The sequence below is a fragment of the Nomascus leucogenys genome, chromosome 16 (assembly GCF_006542625.1).
Source record: "Nomascus leucogenys isolate Asia chromosome 16, Asia_NLE_v1, whole genome shotgun sequence".
NCBI lineage: Eukaryota > Metazoa > Chordata > Mammalia > Primates > Hylobatidae > Nomascus > Nomascus leucogenys.
In genome coordinates, this window is record NC_044396.1 from 48,728,233 (window position 1) to 48,749,640 (window position 21,408).

Below are 21,408 nucleotides of genomic sequence, written 5' to 3' on the forward strand. Positions count from 1 at the left end.
GAAAATTATGCTTTTGACCCTCAGGAAACAGGATTCCCAGAACACAGTGGACCCTTCCTGCTTGCCTGGTGACTCTATGCATGGTAACTGGAGAGCTTTTTAATAACCTCATTAGCACTATTGACACTTTGAGTACAGAGTGAAACAAAACACCAAGTTTCTCATATCTTATGCCTTTTATTTTGTAACATGAATGCTAGATTTTTTAATATTTATTTCTTTTAAGTTTAATGTTGAGAATGTGAGCTCGTTACTCCAGCCCAAGGAAACAATTGTCATGTCATTTATGTCTTTATCAAAGAACAAACCAGAATCCAAAACCACTCAGAACTCAGAGGACTTTGGTAAGCAGAACCTGCTTTCACTGCCGGGATGGGGGAGAGAGAAGGGAGTACAAGGGTTTCTCTGCGGAAGCACGATCCAGCCGAGGCTGATGCAGGTTTGTGGGAAACTTACACAACTGGGGTGGTAAGCGGTCCTCTCCAGGAAGAGCTGTAACCACAGGAGCATCTCAAACTGGGCCTACCCTATTGATAACAGAATGTCTAAATACCTTGTAGATATAACAGAGCCAAGACTGCAAGTCATATGGCCCAGGCATGTGCAATAGGAAAGATTTGACCTCTGACACCCAAAACCAACAATTCCTCCCCATGGAACCAGGAAGACCAGGACACAACCGGAACCTGAACATCAGAACCATTTCAAAAGCAAGGGAGTCTGACAGCCAGGAAGATCCAGGGCTAAAATCAGCCTCAACGTACCTTGCCAAAAATAGTCGCATTTGAAGCTCTCCAATCAGACCTTACCACACCAAAATCCTTTCCCTTGCCTTCCAATCCCTTGAAACTTGTCCCGGACTCAAATTTGGGAGACAGATTTCAGCCATGCCTCTTGTGTCCTTATTGGTCAGCCTCTCAATAAATCCTTTTTTATCTCAAAAGCTGGTGCCATAGTATGGCTTCTAATCATGTCAAGCAGTGAGCCCATTTGCTCAATAAGAGAATAATGCGAAATTGTCCATTTTTCTTCATACAGTGTTACACATACTTCATTAAAATTACTCTCCTCAAAATAATATAAAATTAAGAACGTAAAATTGCTAGAGCCTCTCCAAGGGCCTTGCAAGGTACCCTGTGAAAGTGAGGGGCCCTGAGCATAAGCTTCTTTGGCTTCCCCATTAAGTTTGTCTGAAGGTCTGCTAAGGTATGCCAATGCAGAGAACGTCCTCAGTACCTAGGAGTGCTGACTTCCTGCCTATCTCACAATTTTTATGTCATTCATTTCTGTGACTCCCACCTCTTTACAAAAGATATGTACAAGCTCCATGCACCTACTTTTTGGGGTTGACCACTTATTCCTATTATTATTATTATTATTATTCAGCCCCATGACTTCCTATATTATTCTTAGAGATCACTTGGGAACCTGATTATCTTGATTTTAACAGAATGAAGTTTTCAAAGCTGTTGACCTTTATAAAAATCTAGTCTCCATGCACCTATTTTTTTGGAATCATTTAAAAATTATTCTGAGCTTACTCTGCTTTCCTTTTTAGAGGCCTCATAGATACAGACAAAGACTCTTTGCTTGGCCAAACTCTACTCAGCCTTCTGAATATTCTTCTAGGCCCATCTGTGCACTTCCATGTAAAATCCAGTTTTCGCAAGACCCCTGCTAATTCAGTTTAGCCAGAATTCACCTTACCCCAGATATTCCCTCTTAGTAGTTTTCCATTTGCTGACCCCTACCCTGCTCCTTGGCTGTAAGGTCCCACTTGCCCATGCTGTACTCAGAGTTGAGCCCAGTCTCTCTCCTTCACTGGAATACCCCATTGCTATGGTCCCTATACCTATTGTGGTGGACCTGAATAAAGTCTGCCTCACTGTGCTATGACAAGTGCCATTAAATAATTTTTTTCTTTAACAATACCTATTTTCAGATGCCTGAAATTTTTTGGGGTTTTTTCCAGAGTAAAACAACAGATGTTGGTGTGGATGTAGAGAAAAAAGAATGCTTATACACTGTTGGTAGAAATGTTAAATCAGTACGACCTCTATGGAAAACAGTATGGAGATTTCTCAAGGAACTAAAAGTAGAACTACCATTCTACCCAGCAACCCCATGATTGGTTATCTACCCAAAGGAAAACAAATCACTATATATAGAGACACCTACACTCATATGTTTATTGCAGCACTATTCACAGTAGCAAAGTCATGGAATCAACCTAAGTGTCCATCAATGGTTAACTGGATAAAGAAAATGTGTATGTGTACACCATGGAATACTAGACAGACATAAAAAAGAATGAAATAATGTCCTTTACAGCAACATGGGTGAACCTGGAGGTCATTATCCTAAGTGAAATAACTCAGAAACAGAAAATCAAATACTGCATGTTCTCACTTATAAGAGGAAGTTAAGCAATGGTATACATGGATATAAAGATGAAAATAATAGATGTTGCAGATCCCAAAAGCAGGGAGAGCAGGAAGGGAGTGAGAATTGGAGAATCACCTATTGTGTACAGTGTTTACTATTTGAGTGATGGGTATACTAGAAGCCCAGACCTCACCATTATGCAATACATCCGTGTGACAAACCTGCACATGTACCCCCTGAATCTAAAATAATATTTCTTAAAGATATACAAAGGTATGAATTTTAAATATTATATGCATGGGTCATCACAGAAAAAGAAAGTGAGTCTTGAAAAGCAGTGAGATTTGAAAGCTTATATATTATCTTAAAAGGGGAAGGGGAGGGAGATATAGGTCACTTGGAGAGTAAATGATATTTAGGAAAGATGAGGGGCCGTAGAAGAAGAGATGGGAGATACGATCGTTTGGGACAATGTTTTTCTGGATTTAGTGTCAACTTCTAGTCTTCTCTGCTGTGAGAAGAGTCAATCTTCTCTGGTTGATAACATTTCCTGGAGAGGGGATCTATGACAATTGAGATCCTTTTGGAAGATCTGTCTTTAAGCAGATAAGGGGAGTTCAGAGAAAGCCTCTCCCTGAATTTGCCGTTTTTGAATGGCTTCAGCTTAAAATAATCAAAGAGTGGCATATTTTTGGGTGGCACATCCTGAATTACTTCATAGTCATGTTTTGGGGGGGCATATTCTGGTCTTTAACAATACAAGGAGGAAAATGCATGAGAAAAACAAAGAAATATCTGGGCTTTGAGAAAGATTTGGAAATAACGACAAATCAAATATCTATTTATTTACTTTACAAGCATTTGTTGATCTCCTTCTTGTGCCAGACAATAAACAAATAATTGCACTGCAGGGTTAATAAGCACAAAACTTATATGCAAAGCTCAGAGGCAGCCTAGAAGTGGGGTTGAGAGAGTAGTGGGTTAGAATGTGGAAAAATGGGTCAAATGGGCTTTGGGAATTATTCCATTAATTATTTAAAGAAGTTCTATAATTTGTTAATTATGTTACACTTGACTTTGGAAAATATATTTGACCAATGCTTATATGGTGCTTAATTGCTGTGTGCCAGTCACTGTTCTAAGTATTCTAACATTGTTAATTCAATTAAATATCCAATGGGATAGTATTGTTATCATTCCCATTTTACATATGAGAAAACTGAGTCTCTAAAGGTTTAGAAAGTATGATTCAGGGCCGGGTGCAGTGGCTCACACCTGTAATCCCAGCACTTTGGGAGGCCAAGGCAGGAGGATCACATGAGATCAGGAGTTGAGACCAGCCTGGCCAACATGGTGAAACCGCATCTTTACTAAAAATACTAAAATTAGCCAGGCATGGTGGCACGTGCCTATAGTCCCAGCTACTCAGGAGGCTGAAGAAGGAGAATCATTTGAACCCAGGAGGCAGCGGTTGCAGTCAGCTGAGATAGCAGCACTGCACTCCAGCCTGAGTGACAGAGTGAGATTCCATCTGAAAGACGAAAGAAAAAGAAAGAAAGAAAGAAAGAGAGAGAGAGAGAGAGAGAGAGAGAGAAAGAAAGAAAGAAAGAAAGAAAGAAAGAAAGAAAGAAAGAAAGGAAGAAGAAGAAGGAAGGAAGGAAGGAAGGAAGGAAGGAAGGAAGGAAGGAAGGAAGGAAGGAAAGAAGGAAAGAAAGAAAGAAAGAAAGAAAGAAGAAAGAAAGAAAGAAGGAGAAAGAAAGAAAGAAAGAGAAAGAAAGAAAGATTCAGACTGTAGGTGGTGGAAACAGGATTTAAACCTAGACATTCTAGTGTCAGGTTTCATGCTTTCACTGATGTGCTGTACTGCTATAAGAGCTTGAGTTTTGGCCGGGCATAATGGCTCACGCCTGTAATCCCAGCACTTTGGGAGGCCGAGGAGGGCGGACCACGAGGTCAGGAGATCAAGACCATCCTGGCTAACACAGTGAAACCCTGTCTCTACTAAAAAAAAAATACAAAAAATTAGCCAGGCGTGGTGCTGGGCGCCTGTAGTACCAGCTACTTGGGAGGCTGAGGCAGGAGAATGGCATGAACCTGGGAGGCAGAGCTTGCAGTGAGCCAAGATCATGGCACTGCACTCCAGCCTGGGTGACACTGCAAGACTGTGTCTCCCAAAAAAAAAAAAAAAAAAAGAGCTTGAGTTTTAACCTAACATATTTCTAGGGAAGTGCTTCTAGAACTTTAATATTCATGCAAATCCCTGAGGATCTTGTTAAAAAGCAGATTTGGTTTCAATAGTCTGGCTTGGGGTCTGATGTCCTGCATTTCTAACAAGCTCCCAAGTGACACCTGGAACACCAGTGTTCCAGGAACCATAATTCGAGTTTCAAGGGTCTAGGATCTACTGTAGTTTTATTTTTCTTTTTTAATAAAATATGCTCATTCATAGATTTTTCTCTCCATGTCTACTCCTGTGATTTCTGGGAAAATTATGCACAAACTTCACATTCTCATCACCACCATGAGTACTTGTGGCTCTAACCAACACCCTCTAGCATCAGCATGTATCTGTATTAAGAATGTGAATGGAGCAAGGGAGCGGAGTGAGGAAGATTGGTTGAGGTTAGGGAAAGCAGGAAGTCAAGAGAGAGGGGACAGAATCAGGAAAGCAGAAGAAAGAATCCTGGGAGCAGAAACACCCAACTCTTTTGGCAAAGCTGTGAGGCATGTGTGTATGTGTGTGTGTGCAACCGCTTCTGAGTTGTTATTCCGAAACAGATTGTCCACTTCCATAAACAAAGTATTGTATACATACCTGTTTCTTAATCCACTGAAAATGCTATTAATAACATCTATGAGGCCCTCGTGACTATCTATGCATCATCACTGGGCATGTATTCATTTCTTCTATGTGGAATACTGGAACTTAAATTGCATTCTCCCTTGACTAAGAGAACTGACTTTTCCACAATGTCTGTTACTTTACAAACTGCAGTTGTTTGAAAGTTTGATAAATGATTCTATAGTATCCTTATCTTGCCTATTAAATAGGTGGCCTCTCTGTTTCCTGGAGTAACACAAAACTTACCTCCATTCTTTGCCTACAAGTAACTTCTAAAGCTTTTGCAGAGAGGAAGAAGTCTTATTTCTTTTGGAGAATTTGAGTCATGGATCGCTCTCTCTAAGAAGCCAGTATAGGCTGGTGGGTTATTTTGCAATTCATGGCAAATTCCATAAATTTAAATCAAAGAAGATAGTCCCAGCTCAGAATAGCATTTTGATCTAAAAAGTGGTTGATTTATATTTGCTCCAAATGATATTGTGATAATATCATAGTAGCTAAGGCTCACAGGTGCTCACTTGGGGCCAGACCTTGCTCTAAGCACTTTGCACATATTAACTTCCTTGTGCCCAAGCATCGTCAGGACTGTTGCCCACGTACTCCCAGTTGTTTGGCATTCTAAAACAGCTAACCATTTCTAGTAATTCCAAATAGGGACACATGTTCTTTGGTTCACAATTACAGTCATTATTATCCAATTTTTTATGTGTACATGGAGGCACAGAGAAGTGAAGCAAATTGCCCAAGATCACACAGCTGGTAAATTTGAGAGCCAGAACTTGAAACTGGGAAGTTGGGATCCAGAGCCACGCTCTTAACCACCATGTTTTGTTGTTTCTCAAGAGTAAACTATGTCGTGAAACTGGAAAACAGTCCTTATCAAAAAGAGAAACGGTGGATGTCATTAATATGTAAGCTGTGCTTCGAAACCAACAAAGGTAAAATATTTAATGAGTCAGCCAAGAGTTTTACTAGTCAGCTGCAGGAAAATGCAGCCATTGTTTTTTGGAAACACAGTAAGAGCAAAGGTACCATGTGCCTGGCCTCAGCCTCTGCCTGGAAGGAAGGGAACTAGGAGGAAGACCAGAGTCAAGTGGAAAACTAGAGGAAGCGCGCCATCTCTGAGAAGCTTCCACCGGGCACAGTGGCTCATGCCTGTAATCCCAGCACTTTGGGAGGCTGAGGCGGGCAGACCACGAGGTCAGGAGTTTGAGAACAGCCTGGCCAACATGGTGAAACCCTGTCTCTACAAAAAATAAAAAGATTAGCCGAGCGTGGTAGCAGGCGCCTGTAATCCTAGCTACTCAGGAGGCTGAGGCAGGAGAATCGCTTGAACCCGGGAGGCGGAGGTTGCAGCGAGCGGAGATCGTGCCACTGCATACCAGCCAGGGTGACAGTGCGAGACTCCCTCTCAAAAAAAAAAAGCAACTTCATAGGGAATGGAGTGGCTGTATTTGAGGAGTCAGGGTGGTTTCTATAAGACAGACAATAAGAGATGGGGATTTGAAACTATAAGAGTTGGATATTTTAGACACTGAAGGAGGCAAGGTCTGCCCTGGGTAATTTGCCAGGATGAAGCCTTCCCTCCATGTAAATCCTCTGCCTCACTGTGGCCATTTCCCTCATAAACTCTTTTGAATTCCTGCCATGCTAGTAAACAGTAGGCATTCAGTTAATATTGTTCAGAGACAGCTGGTTATGGGATTTTGCTTTAGCCACATTTAGTCAGTGGGAGGTAGGGAGACCAAGCCATGAACTCACAAGGGGATAAAAATAGTGCTCATCTTAGCCATCTATTGCTGTGTAATAAATGACTCCACAATATGGGGGCTTAAACACATTCATCATCTCACAGTTTCTGTGGGTCAAGAGTTTGGGTGCAGCTTGGATGTGCATCCCTGGCTCAGGGTCTCTCACCAAGGCTGTAGACAAGGTGTGGGCTTGGGCAAGGATCGATCTGTTTCCGAGTTCACATGCAGCTGTCAGCAACCTCGGTCCTTGGTGACTTTTGCCCAGAGTCCTCAGTTCCTTTCCACATGGGTCTCTCCACAGCACCAGTTTCCCTTAGAGAGAAAGTGGGGCGTGATGAGCACCAAAACAAATCCTGAGCCTTTTTAGGCCTTAATCTCGGAAGAGTCATGCCATCACCTCTCCTCATTCTATTGGCTAGAAGCGAGTCACAGAAGCTAGCCTACACTCAAGGGGCAAGGAGAGCACAAGGGCGTGCTTACCCTTGGGGCACCTTAGACGCAAAGGAAGACAGAAGCAGTGGCACAGATTTGATGAAGGAAAAGTCTCATCCAACAGTAAGATTATGATTTTTGATACAGAATCCTTTCTCTACATATCTAAGCCACAAGAAGTCTGTCAATTAAGTTATACAAATATACCATAAAATGCAGTGACATTTTCTTCCTACAGGCGCCATTTGTTGTCCAATATCTGCAAATGCTGGGCAATTTTCCTCCCTGGATGTACCACATGACAGTCAGCATGCCACGACAGGTGTCCTACTGTTAGGTATGCTACTGGCATTTGGGGCATTTGTGTATATAAGGTGACCATTTATCATCCGTATTGGACAATTTTAGATTGAAGGGACACTCTAAAACTACCACAATCACAGGCAAACCAAAATGTGTAGTCATCCTCCTTTAGGCCAAGCCAATCTTCAAGGAGTCTCTTCTCTCTGCCCTCCTTCTTTTTCTCTTCTTCAGCCTCCATCTCACTCTGGTTGTTTTTCTTCCCTCATTTACTCCACTCTCTACTCTCTGTACCAACCTTTGTCAGACGGATAGATTGCAAAAATTCTCTCTCACTCTGTAGGTTGTCTGTTCACTCTGATGATAGTTTCTTTTGCTGTGCAGAAGTGCTTTAGTTTAATTAGACCCATTTGTCAATTTTTGCTTTGGTTGCAATTGCTTTTGGCGTTTTCGTCATGAAATCTTTGCCTGTGCCTATGTCCTGAATGGTATTGCCTAGATTTTCCTTTAGGGTTTTTATAGTTTTTGGGTTTTATGTTTAAGTTTTTAATCCATCTTAAGTTAATTTTTGTATAAGGCGTAAGGAAGGGGTCCAGTTTCAATTTTCTGCATGTAGCTAGCCAGCTCTCCCAGCATCATTTATTAAATAGGGAATCCTTTCCCCATTGCTTGTTTTTGTCAGGTTTGTCAAAGATCAGATAATTGTAGGTGCGTGGTCTTATTTCTGAGTTCTCTATTCTGTTCCATTGGTCTATGTGTCTGTTTTTGTGCCAGTACCATGAGGTTTTGGTTACTGTAGCTTTGTCATATAGTTTGAAGTCAGGTAGCATGATGCCTCCAGCTTTGTTCTTTTTGCTTATGATATTCTTGGCTATTTGGGCTCTTTTTTGGTTTCAGGTGAATTTCAAAATAGTTTTTTCTAATATTGTGAAGAATGTCAATGGTAGTTTAATGGGAATAGCATTGAATCTATAAATTACTTTGGGTAGTATGGCCATTTTCATGATATTGATTCTTCCTATCCATGAGCATGGAATGGAAAACAAAATGTTAAAAATATATTTCAATTACCACAGATAGACAGATAGCCAGATTGTTGTTAGACAGGTGAAATTAAGGAAACTACATTCACAAACTGAGTTATTCATTAAAATGATGCTGCTGCTTCCTCATTCCAATAATTTGGTTTCCCATTTATTGTTATTCTCTTGTCTTTCTTAGTAAATATCTGTTAACTCATTCTAAGAAAGCATGTATATGAACAGAAGAATATTTTCTTAAAACCAAAAAAGAAATTTCTTACAATCTTAATAGCAATCATTTCTGGATCCCACACAGAGAAGCAATCCACATGGAAAGTAACAGTTAAAGTTTTTTAATGGTCTTGAGAAACCATATGTCTTTTTAACTGTTTAGTCATTCAGGAAAGATGAGCACAAAAGTGTATTTTCTCTTTTTTCTCAACCCATCTAAATTGAATTGGCAACAAATATGAAATCCATTTCTCAGAGCTATTACAGAGTGCATGTACAGTATTATCAAATACAGTCTAGGCTGCTATTAGTTTTGCAGCAAATAAATGTTTCTATCATACAGTCCTTATCAAGAAAATTAAATAAAAGGACTGATAACTGGTGGCTAATATTCTTTCATGAGCCAGCTTTTAAATAGGTCACATTGTTCTTCACTTCATTGGAAACTGAAAATAGCTGCTATATCAGCAATGTTTGTGAAAAATAGCACATTATCTGGAACTGTCTGGGGAGGGGGACAGTGTATTTCTTTATAAATTAGACATCTAGTAGAACCATAAAGTTTTAAAATCTGACAGCGGCTTTATAGCTCATATATTTAAGCCCTTCATTTTCGATGTGAGGAAGCAGACATCCAGAAATATTAAGGGACCAAGTAAAACAACTATTTAGTATCAGAATTATGAGTTCATTAGTTAAAATCTCTATTTCATCTTAAGTACATTTCCTATATTTTTTTCTGAATGAAGACAGTGAGGAAAAAAGCATTTACCCTTAAATTTTTTCTGTAATAAGTATCCTTTATAAGTTTCCAGATTTTATCCCTTGATGAGTCTTAACTGTAATAAAAATCAATGAATCAAAACCAGAAAAATAAGACAGGTAAACAATTTTTATCAGATAAACAACTTTTCTCCCTACTGTCTTTTAAGAGACAGAGAAAGGAATCAGGGAAGGATTCTCTCTACCTGCTCAAAAGGGGACAATATTAGCCTCACTGGTACTGCCTTCCCAGAACCGACAGTCAAGCATACCCAGCCAAAAGCCAGGCTGCAAGAGAGACTTTTGAACAAAAATCAGATTTTTCTCTAGTGCCAGATTGTCTTTGACCTCTCGGCTGCTCATCATTTACTAAATACGTTACAGGTTGTATTTTGTGTATTTCAGGCTTGAAGAGGGCTGAAAGTGAAAGTTTTGTGTCCAGAACACATTAAATCGAGCTCCAATTTAGAACAACGTTTTTCCTGTCTCCTGCTTGCTGCTAAGGGCCATTTTGAAAAACAAGAAAATGAACAGCTGGAAGGCTAAGCAATTAGTATTTTTTTTCTTTATACTTGATCTCTTACATCTCAGCTCAAGGACATACAGGGAGACTCTGAGCTCTGCTAAATTAGTAGCTAGTGAAAGTCCCTTGATAAATTAAAAAGAAATGAATTAATATCAGTGCTTTGCAAGGTGAGGCCTGAAGCACCTCTCTGGCAGAGATAGCTTAGGATGACCCAGTTATGATGATAATGAAGGGCTGGATGGGATGATAGTCCCAACAGAATTTTAAAAAATAGAAGATTGTGTAGAAATGGTAACCCACTTATAAACAACAGGTAACATTCATTGAGCATTAACTGTCTAACAGACAATGTGCTAAACTATCTTCAAACATTATCTCATTTAGCTCATAGCAACCCTGAGAGATAGGTTTGATTAAGTAGTAGCTAAGTAGTAGCATCAGGGATTTGCATTCATTGCAGTCTCACTCCAGAGCTCACACTTTTCACTGCTATGCTATCATTTTGATAAGAAAGACATTTATCAGGCCAGGCGCAGTGGCTCATATCTGTAATCCCAGCAGTTTGGGAGGCAGAAGCCCGTGGATCACTTGAGGCCAGGAGTTTGAGCCCAGCCTGGTCAACGTGGCACAACCCTGTCTCTACCAAAAATACACACACACACACACACACACACACAAAAAAGGCCAGGCTTGGTGATGCGCACCTGTAGTCCCAGCTACTTGGGAGGTTGAGGCACAAGAATTACTGGAGCCGGGAAGGTAGAGGCTGCAGTGAGCCAAGTTCGCACCACTGCACTCCAGCCTGGGTGACAGAGAGAGACTTCATCTCAAAAAAAAGAAAAAAAAAAGACATTTATCAGCTTATGATGTGTTCAACGGTTTGTAATTATGCACAAAATCATTTAAAGACCAGAGTCAAAGAGCTACAGTGACTCCAAAAATATGAAGGAGAAGGCTCACAAAAAATGGGCTGAGACAGAGAGAGAAGCAAGTAGAAAAGCCTATGCGAGGCTGGAGGGATGATTTTGTCAAATGGTTTAGGAGAGGAGAAAGCAACAGCAATAGCCAGCATTTTATTATCATCAGAGACAGGAAAGAGTGAATGTTTCCTTTCCCCAGTGGCCCTAATTTCAGGTAAGTAAGTAGAACGAAACAAACTCACATGGCTGGCTCTCACTGCATGTCAACTTCATTGTTCTGGTATTAGAAAATGTAAGATCAGATTAAGAAGGTCTTAATCAGGTCTTAAGAAAAGGAAGGCTGTAGGGCTTTCCTTCCAGAATTCAAACTATGTGTTTGGGTATGGAAAATCCCCACTCTGGATTTCTGTCTTCTCACTAGAGTGAAGATGCCTGGCCCTTTGGTTTCTAAGAAGGTTCTGAAGATAGGATGATGTAGCTGGGAAAATGGTGAACAAACATTAGGAAAAAATCACTGCCTGAAGTTAAAATGAACCAAATTTTAACCTAAAAAAAAAAAGTCACCTATTTTATTTACATGAAAAGGCCTATTTCAGATAAAAGCAACAGCCTTTTCCCTCAGTTTGTGTTATTCATGTTTAATTTTTGGTTTGCACATCTGAGGAGTTCTAACATTTCATTTCATTTTGTGTAAACAGTTTCCAAACTTGGGTAACAGGGTTTCACTGCGGTGGAAAAGATGGAGCCCCCCACACACATACCATTCATTTGAAGTATTCCCAAGTTCCACTTTCCTCTGCAGAGCAGCTATTTAATTTGTGCAGCGGTGTTTGGACTAAAACATTTTGCCAACACTCGTACCAAATACTGACAGTTTTATTACAAATGACAAAATTAGAAGGCCACGGGTATCGACTTTACACATTTCCAACTTACTTAGCTTAGCATATGATAGTTTTCAGTTTGCTTCAATTCTTTATTTTTATAGGTTGAGAAATAGAAATATACATTGGATTATAAGGTGCCTTCCAGTGATCCCTTTGTTAAGGGAAAAGTTACCACATTGGAAATAGATCCTGTGTTCATTTGTGTATCTTTCTTTAATCATGCATTGTGGCTTTTGCTGACCTAAGAGAAGGCACATGCCTACAAAAGTTCCATCTCCACTACATAAACAGTCGAGTAGTCTTCCAGGGCATTCCTTAAGTCATTAATGACATTGCCCGAACTGAACTGAAGTTATATAATAATATTGGACAACAATATTACTATTTCATTTCTAAAAGCACTTAGCAGATTGGAAATATTTATTAATAATTATAGTTTGACCCAAATGAAATATAATTATTAATTTAAACATACAAAATGTAGAGGGATAAAGTGACAACAAATATGGGTTAAATGCATTCCCTGGGTCAGGAGCTCTACGGATGATCTGGACTCTGGATACAGTGGCTCTTGAGATACTCCTAAAACAACCGCCCCTTCCAGAGTTCACAGTGCAGACAGGAGGATGGCCGTTAAGCCCCCAGTGGCAGATCTGTGTTAAACGTGTCATCCAGGGACCCAATAAGCCAGGCACAGAAAAACAAGTTCTGTATGCGCTCACTTATGTGTGGAATCTAAAAATATGAGTTCACAGAAGCAGAGAGTGGAAAGGTGGTTACCAGGGGCTGGAGGGAGGGAAAATAGGGAGATGTTGGCCAAGGGGCACAAAATTTCAGTTATAAAATGAATAAATTCTGGAGATCTAATGTACAGCATGGTGACTATAGTTAATAATTATGTTTTGTATACTTGAAATTTGCTATGAAATATACATTGGATTATAAGGTGCCTTCCAGTGATCCCTTTGTTAAGGGAAAAGTTACAACATTGGAAATAGATCCTGTGTTCATTTAGAGTAGATCTAAAATGTTCTCACCACACACACACACACACAAAGGTGGTGATGGCTATGTTCGTTAGCTTGATGGTAGTAACCATTTCATAATGTATACATATATCAAAACATCACATTATACCTCTTGCATATATGCAATTTTTATTGTGAAAAAATAATTAAAAAATGAAGTTTGTGAGGAAGAGGAAAAAAAGTGTTGTAATGCAAGAAGCACAGGCATGCACAGGCTGTGTGCATAGTGATGAGAAAGAAGACTCTTAACAGAGAGCTGGAAGAAAGGGAAGGGGGTTCCTGCCTTCACTTGTGATCTGGAGAAGGATTCATGTGTATTACATAGATGCTGGTAACACAACTGAATGTGGTAAGTTCTGTGTGCTTTGATCACAGTTGTGAGAATCAAAGAAAGTTTCTTCTAGGCAGTGATAATTTGAACTAGACCTTAAGAATGGGCAGGACTTCCAGTAGAGCACAGACTCAGATGCAGTAAGAAACAAGGAGTGCTTAGGGCACAGCAGGTAGCACTGTTAGAGAGCAGAGCGCCTGCTGAGCGGTGCGGCTGCCAGGGTAGGTGTACTTGATTTTCAATAGGTATCAGCATTAAAGCAAAGGTACAAGTTCCTCATATGGCTTAGCTGTTTTAACCCATTAATTCAATATGAGAAAACCAGATTATTTTGCTTGCAAAAATCTCTAAAATCAAAGGTCTCCCAAAGGCACAATTAGTACTTGGAAAATGCCAGAAGCAATTCCTGTTCTCTTTAATGTTCCACTTGCCATTGGATGATGTACCAGGCATTCAAAGAGTTCAGTTGTTCTCTTCTGGTTGCCTGGGGTAAAAGAATGTAGGCACCTCTTCTGCCATTTGCTTACAACATTACAAGATGATTATTTTCTATTATAGAAGACAGAGAAGGCCTTGTCATGTATCGTAGCTACACCATACCTCAAGGTGTCTTTATAAGATGTTGTCTCTCTGGGGCAATGATATAGGCACTTTTCTGGCTGCAGATCATTTTAATAAAGTTCGAAATATAAGGCAGGGTGACATTTTACAAACCTTAAAACCCCAAAGTAGCTTTGTTCCAAATGAGCGGGCTTTATCTAAATGCCAGAACTCCAGATAATCCCCTAACTGGTTCAAGGATGGCTTTTCCCAGTTGAAATTATTCTGTTGCCAATAATAGACTTAACAAAAGTTAAACTTTTACATATTCATCATCTTGACAGTTTGCAGATGTTACAAATGTACATTCTTATGTTTTCTCAGTTAAGGTATTGGTCTTTCATATGGCTTCTGTATAAGATCACTTTATTATTTTTCTCTCAAACATATTGGTCTTTTTCAAATATGTACATCCTATAAGACTTCAACACATTTATATGAGATACTGTGAATTGATAAAGGTCATATTAATGCTTTCCTACAATAATTGAATACTTTTTTTTTAAAGCTGGGGGAAGTGGGGTTTTAAAAAAAAAGCAGACTTCTCGCCATTGGCACTTTGTGTGAGCCCATTACAGTTTGCTTTCTTGTAAGAGATTTCTGTAATGCTTTTTGAGTGCTATTAAAACTGACCTCTTCAGTAAATGTCAACTTACTGTCTAAAGGCAACCAAAAGAATTTTAAGTCAAATTATATTTCTACTAAAACTGAGTTTGCTTAGCTTGACTAGTGGAATGTTTTCTTTAAGAATTCTAAGTATTGTGGTAATATTGCAAAGTGAATACTCTCTCAGATTTTTCAAGAAGCTGTTCTAAGAGTGAATCTGTGGCCTCATGTTGTAAATCTGGGAGTAAGTCCCCCTTGTGGGGTCTTAAAGGATATCTCCAACTCTGGAGATCTCTCCTGTCTCCGACTTGGGAAATTACACTCGGATAACATGTGAAATAAAAACATTTGTTCTACTCATAGGTCATAGAGAAGGACACAGGCCACACCATGCCATGCAGGAGGCCATGTGGAAGAAGCACTAAGCCAGCGCTCCATGAAGCAGGTGGGGACACAAGCAAGAGGCATGAGGGAGTATTATTAGTGCTTTTAAATGTCACTAGTTCACAGTCAGAGGAGAACAAAAAGAGGAACTTGTGGCTGAACCAACCTTATCACACTAGTGCACCTGGGCCCTGGGTGGGGTGCTCATGGCCTGTGTGATGTTGAGGCCTGGGGAATATATGAAGTTTTTAAAATTTACAATACAGGCCTCTTTGGTGTAGACTGAAGTCACCAGCAGGGCAGGGGTGGGGAAGAAGTGGACCAGGACAGGGAGATGCACCCTGGAGAAGATGGGAGCTCTCACAGTGTTCTCTGAAGCTGGCAGTTTAGATGGTGGCAGCTAGATGGGCTTGGTGAGTGGTGGTCTGGGTTGTGGGGCCCCATGCATAGCCTCCACGGCCACTGTATTCATGGGCTCATGGAGTCAGCTCTAGAGGTGGTGAAGGATGGCGGAGCTGATGTCAATAGGCAGGGTGATTCTCTCTGCTCAGTCATTCAGCGCCTCTTCCGTGGACACTCTTGTGAGTGTTAACATGGCATAAAAATCTTCCCTTTCAGGCCCACTCCTTCTATCCATCCACATGCATCTATGATCTTCCAGTACTTCCCATGATTGTCATTATTTTCTAACTGTAGGCTGCATCTTCCCTCATTATAAAGTGAGTGACCAAGGTTGCTGCCTGAACCTCTGCCCATTAAGAGGATTTCCTCTCGCCACACTCTGCAAGCCACCTTTGAATGAGGCTGCAGCCCTCATGCACTTTCCATCTGCACCCACAGAGCAAGCCCACCTGCTATAAAGCAATGTGGGCTTTTCCTTCCTCCTGTAGGATCCCCTGTGTAGCTGGCATCATACACAAAAGGAGGGCTGTGCTGCGGGTGCCTTGGGGTCTGGGTAGACTGTCTGTTGGCTTGTGTCCACTAGTGCTGCTCTTATTCAATCCTGGATGTACTCCTTTAAACCAAATTAAAGATAAAAACACATGAAACAGTCTAGGCATGGTGGAACACACCTGTAGTCCACACTACTCATAAGGCTGAGGTGGGAGGATTGCTTGCATCCAAGAGTGTGAGACTGCAGTGTGCACAATCATGCCTGTGAATAGCCTCTGCACTCCAACCTGGGCAACATAGCAAGACTCCATCTCTGAAACACACACGTTCACACACACACACACGCACGCACATAACAAAATGCTCCCAAGTTTTTATTAGACCCAAATGTTTGCTGTTTATTATCAAAAAGATAAGATTTTCTTTTTAATAAAAAGAAAAACAGCTGGGTGCAGTGGCTCACGCCTGTAATCCAAGCAATTTGGGAGGCTGAGGCGGGGCGGGTGAATCGCTTGAGGTCAGGAGTTTAAGACCAGCCTGGCCAACATGGTGAAACCCTGTCTCTGCTAAAGAAAAAAAAAACAAAAACAAAAACAATTAGCTGGGCATGCTGGCAGGTGCCTGTAATCCCAGCTATTCAGGAGGCTGACACAGGAGAATCACTTGATCACTTGAACCCGGGAGGCAGAGGTTGCAGTAAGCCGGGATTGTGTCACTGCATTCCAGCCTGGGCAACAGAACAAGACTCCATTAAAAAAGAAAGAAGAAGAAAGAAAGAAAGAAAGAAAGAAAGAAAGAAAGAAAGAAAGAAAGAAAGAAAGAAAGAAAGAAAGAAAGAAAGAAAGAGAGAGAAAGAAGAAAGAAAGAAAGAAAGAAAGAGAGAGAAAGAGAGAGAGAGAAAGAGAGAAAGAGAGAGAGAAAGAGAGAAAGAGAGAAAGAGAGAAAGAAAGAGAGAAAGAGAGAAAGAGAGAAGAACACATAAAATAAAAGATACATCCAATGAAATTAGGGTAGAAAAGCTCCTGTTTATTGCATACAATCTCTTTTTTTTTTTTTTTTTTTGAGATGGAGTCTTGCTCTGTCGCCCAGCTTGGAGTGCAATGGTGCCATCTCGGCTCACTACAACTTCCACCTCCCAGGTTCAAGTGATTCTCCTGCCTCAGCCTCCCACGTAGCTGGGATTACAAGTGCCCACCATCACGCCCAGCTAATTTTTGTATTTTTAGTAGAGACGGGGTTTTGCCATGTTGGCCAGGCTGGTCTCAAACTCCTGACCTCATAATCCACCCGCCTCAGCTTCCCAAAGTGCTGGGATTACAGGCGTGAACCACTACGCCCAGCCTATTGCATACAATCTCTTTCATCTTTCCTTGCCTCTTACGAGTAGATATTCGTACCTATAAAGAAATCTGAATTCTAATAGAACAGTAAGTGCTGGAGTGCACATGGAGGAACTGATACATTAATCTTGTTGATCACTTCTAAAATCCTGTGTGCTTCACTACTGACTAGGAACTGTAGCCAATTAAATTTAAGCACACATATTTGTTCCTAGTTCAAAAAGAAAACAATGAGCTATGGAAACATTTCCAGTATAATCAAGCATAAATTTGCTGAAATGAACCATGTAGAATTTTTTTTAATAATGCAAAAACAGAGTCGGTGATTTCATAGTAATCAAATCTTTACAGCCTCTAAATTCTGCTCCTGTAATTGTAGGAGAGTAGATGAAGTATACAGAACTATAAATGAAAAGGGAATGAATCTTCCACCAACCACCTTGCTGTTCACATTGACAATTTGATTAATTGACAATACCTTTGGCCAAATAAAAACAATGGAATTGTAGAAAGACATATTCTTCTAGTCTTGATTCTGATGTTTCCCACATGCCTCTTACCACCAAAGAAACTACGCATCTCCACAGCATATATATACGTATCACAATGGCACAGAAACTCACACTGGAAATTAATTACTTTTCTGTTAAGGGTGTCCTCTTTCTTGTGCTCCTTCTTCTAAATACTCCTAGAAGAGGTAACATACATTATTATCATCTCATGAAAATTTGTTTATCAGATCCTTATTTTCTGTGACTCAGGTTGTGAGAGAGGAAGTGGGAACAACAGAAAGTGAAGACAGTGTCCAAGAAGAGGAAGTAGTGGCCTCAAAGACAAACAGCCTACTGCTTTTTCCAGCCCTGACAACCAGATTTGAATTGCTCACTAATGCATAAGTGAATGCATAAATTGCTTGCTTTAGCGTAAGCACAATCCCCAAAGTGAATTTTATTTGTTGCCACTACTAGCTACTCAGAAGGCAAGAAAGCACCCAATTCTTGTCTTTGTGACAAATTTGGGTATGCATAAACTAAGAATGCGTACAATAAAAGTTTCCCTGATGAAAAGGAAGAATGTTATTACTCTCTGCTATCTGATTTTTTCAGGCCCCAAAAAAGAAATTTTGATCTGACATATAAACCATATGTAATTCTTTCCTGGATCTAATGCAATTCACATGCACACCATGGAAGAAGCAGTTGAGTGGGTCTGGCTGATAGATGTAAGCAACACATATCCCCTCCTATGAATTGATTCTTAATTTCTCTCTAAGCAGGAAGACTGATATGGTGGTGGTGGTTTTTTTTTAGGCATAATGGTTAAAAGTTAATCAATGGTATCAGTTATTGATGACACAATGGTTATCTTTCCAAGAGATGAAAATAGATAGATGAAAGCAGACATCTGCAGCTGCAGATACAGACTAGCTGTACTAAATGATTCTATTTCATCACTAAGGAGGATGTGCCAAATAGAGCTGTACCCTGCAGCAACCTTTTCTGCAAGAGTTACTTTTGAATAAGTGCTCCAAGCTCCAGATTGACTATTGTTTGGGAATTTGGCCAGTTAATGGAGAGGTGGCAGGTTCTGATTTAAAAATAAGGTGTTCAAAAGTCATTATCCCATTACACCAGGCATTCCAGGCAAGTTTAAGTACACACCCTATGTCAGGATGATCTGGAACTTGCTGTGGGAAGAAATGGGTCCCTTATGACAGCTGCCCACTGAGCTCTCCCACCCCAAATCTGGTTCTAATTTCCCTTTATATTTCTGCCATCAACATTTAAAAGTTTTAAGAGGTAGTGATTTCTCTTCTAAAACACTGTCCTTGAAGTATATTTCTTTGGGCCTCACACTGCCTGTCCACCATACCACTAATGTTTGCTGACACACAGGAAATTCAGTTCAAGAGTAAAAGATTTTTGGATGCTAACCAATATTTATACTGCAACTGGGTATAAGTTTTTCAAAGGCCTCAAGAGTATGCATATTGTTGACCTATCAATTTTATTTCTAATAATTTTTCCAAAGAAAACAACAGAGAAAATTTGTTCAAGGATTTTACTATAAAAATTCTTATGGTAAAGTTGTATAATGTCAAAAAAAAGCAAATAACCTAAATATGCAACTATATGAAATTCCTAAATAATTTGTGATTAGCCCATACAGTAGAATATTTTGCTGTCACTTAAATAGTATTAGCTAAATCTTTAAAAATGGAAAAATATTTATAGTATAATATTAAGTTTAAAAAGAGCTCAGACTGCAACATTATGTTACTATATAAATCATAGGGGAGAAAAGACTGAAAGGACACACCCAAATGCTAAGAGGGATTACGCATGAGTGATGGAACTGACAAATACCTTTTATAATCTCCTTGTTTTTCTGTATTTCTCAGAAATAGTCTATAATGAATATGAATTAATTTTGTATTTAGAAAAAAATAATTTCTAAAACATGAAGTAAATTGGGGAGTGCAGATGTTAGTTGCTGGAAGCTCAGCGCTCCAGGAAAGCAAAGGCTTGCAAATTAAGGTGTTTATGCCAGACTTAGTAAACCATTAGGTGGAAATGTGTGCTGTTGCTGTTTGTGTTTTTAACAAAATGTAATTCTTCAACTACCTTAAGTGATTGCAAACAGACATGTTTTTTCAGGAAGTTGTGGATGATGAGTATTTAATGATGCTGATGAGTTGAAGTGAAGAGCATTAATGTCATAGAAGTAGGGAGTAGAATGGTGGTTACCAGAGGATGCGGAGGGAAGGGGGTAATGGTGAGATTGGTCAAGGGGTGCAAGGCTTAAGTTAGATAGAAAGAGTAAGTTCTGGTGGTCTATTGCACAGTATTATGACTAGAGTTTGCAGTAATGTATTGTATGTCCTCATCACAAATAAATTTATCAATGTTTAGGGTGATCAGTATGCTAATTACCCTGATTTGATCATTACACAATTTACACATGTATTGAAACATCGCACTGTAATCCATAAATATATACAATGATCATGTGATATGGTTTGGCTGTGTCCCCAGCCAAATCTCATCTTGATATATAGTTCCCATAATCCCTACATGTCATGGGAGGGACCTGGTGGAGATAATTGAATCATGAGGGTGGTTTCCCCCTCATCCTGTTCTGGTGACAGTGAGTTAGTTCTTGTGAGATCTGATGGTTTTATAAGAGGCTTTCCCCACCTCTTGCTCCGCACTTCTCCTTGCTGCTGCCATCTGAAGAAGGATGTGTTTGCTTCCCCTTCCATGAGAATTGTAAGTTTTCTGAGGCCTCCCCAGCCCTGTGGAACTGTGAGTAAATTAAACTTTTTTCCTTTATAAATTACCTAATCTTGAGTATGTCTTTACTAGCAGTGTGAGAATGGACTAATACAGTAAATTAGTCCATGGGATTGTACCTAGCAAAGCCAAGGCGGAGCTGCCCAAGGCCATAGGAGCCTACCTTTTGCATCAGCACATGCTAGATATGAGACATGGAGTCAAATGAGATCATTTTAGAACTTTAATAACTGCCCTATTGGATTTCGGGCTTGCATGGAGCCTGTAGCCCCACTGTTTTGGCCAATTTCTCTTATTTAAAATGGGTGTATTTACCCAATACCTATACCCCCATTGTATCTAGAAACTAACTAACTTGCTTTTGATTTTACAGCCTCATAGGTAGAAGGAATTTGCCTTGTGTTAGATGAGACTTTGGGCTTGGACTTTTGGGTTAGTGCTGGAATAAGCTGACCTTGGGGTACTGTTGGAAGGGCATGATTGTATTTTGAATTGTGAATATGTGAGATTTGGGAGGGGCCGAGGGAGAATTATAATTTGGCTGTGTCCCCACCCAAATCTCATCTTGAATTGTAGTTCCCATAATCCCCACATGTTGCAGGAGGGACCCAATGGAGATAACTGAATGATAGGGGTGGTTTCCTCCATCCTGTTCTCATGGTAGTGAGTTAGTTCTCATGAGATCTGATGGTTTTATAAGGGGCCTTCCCCCACCCATCACTCTGCACTTCTCCTTGCTGCCACCATGTGAAGAAAGACATGTTTGATTCCCCTTCCAGCACGATTGTAAGTTTCTTGAGGCCTTCTCAGCCCTGCGGAACTGTGAGTCAATTAAACCTCTTTCCTTTATAAATCATCCAGTCTCTGGTATGTC

The 21,408-nt window shown here is 40.1% G+C and overlaps 1 pseudogene; it reads left to right on the plus strand.

Moving 5' to 3' along the window:
* The first annotated feature begins 372 nt into the window (after positions 1 to 372).
* LOC100589546 overlaps positions 373 to 21,408 on the plus strand; it is a 58,358-nt pseudogene continuing 37,322 nt past the window's right edge.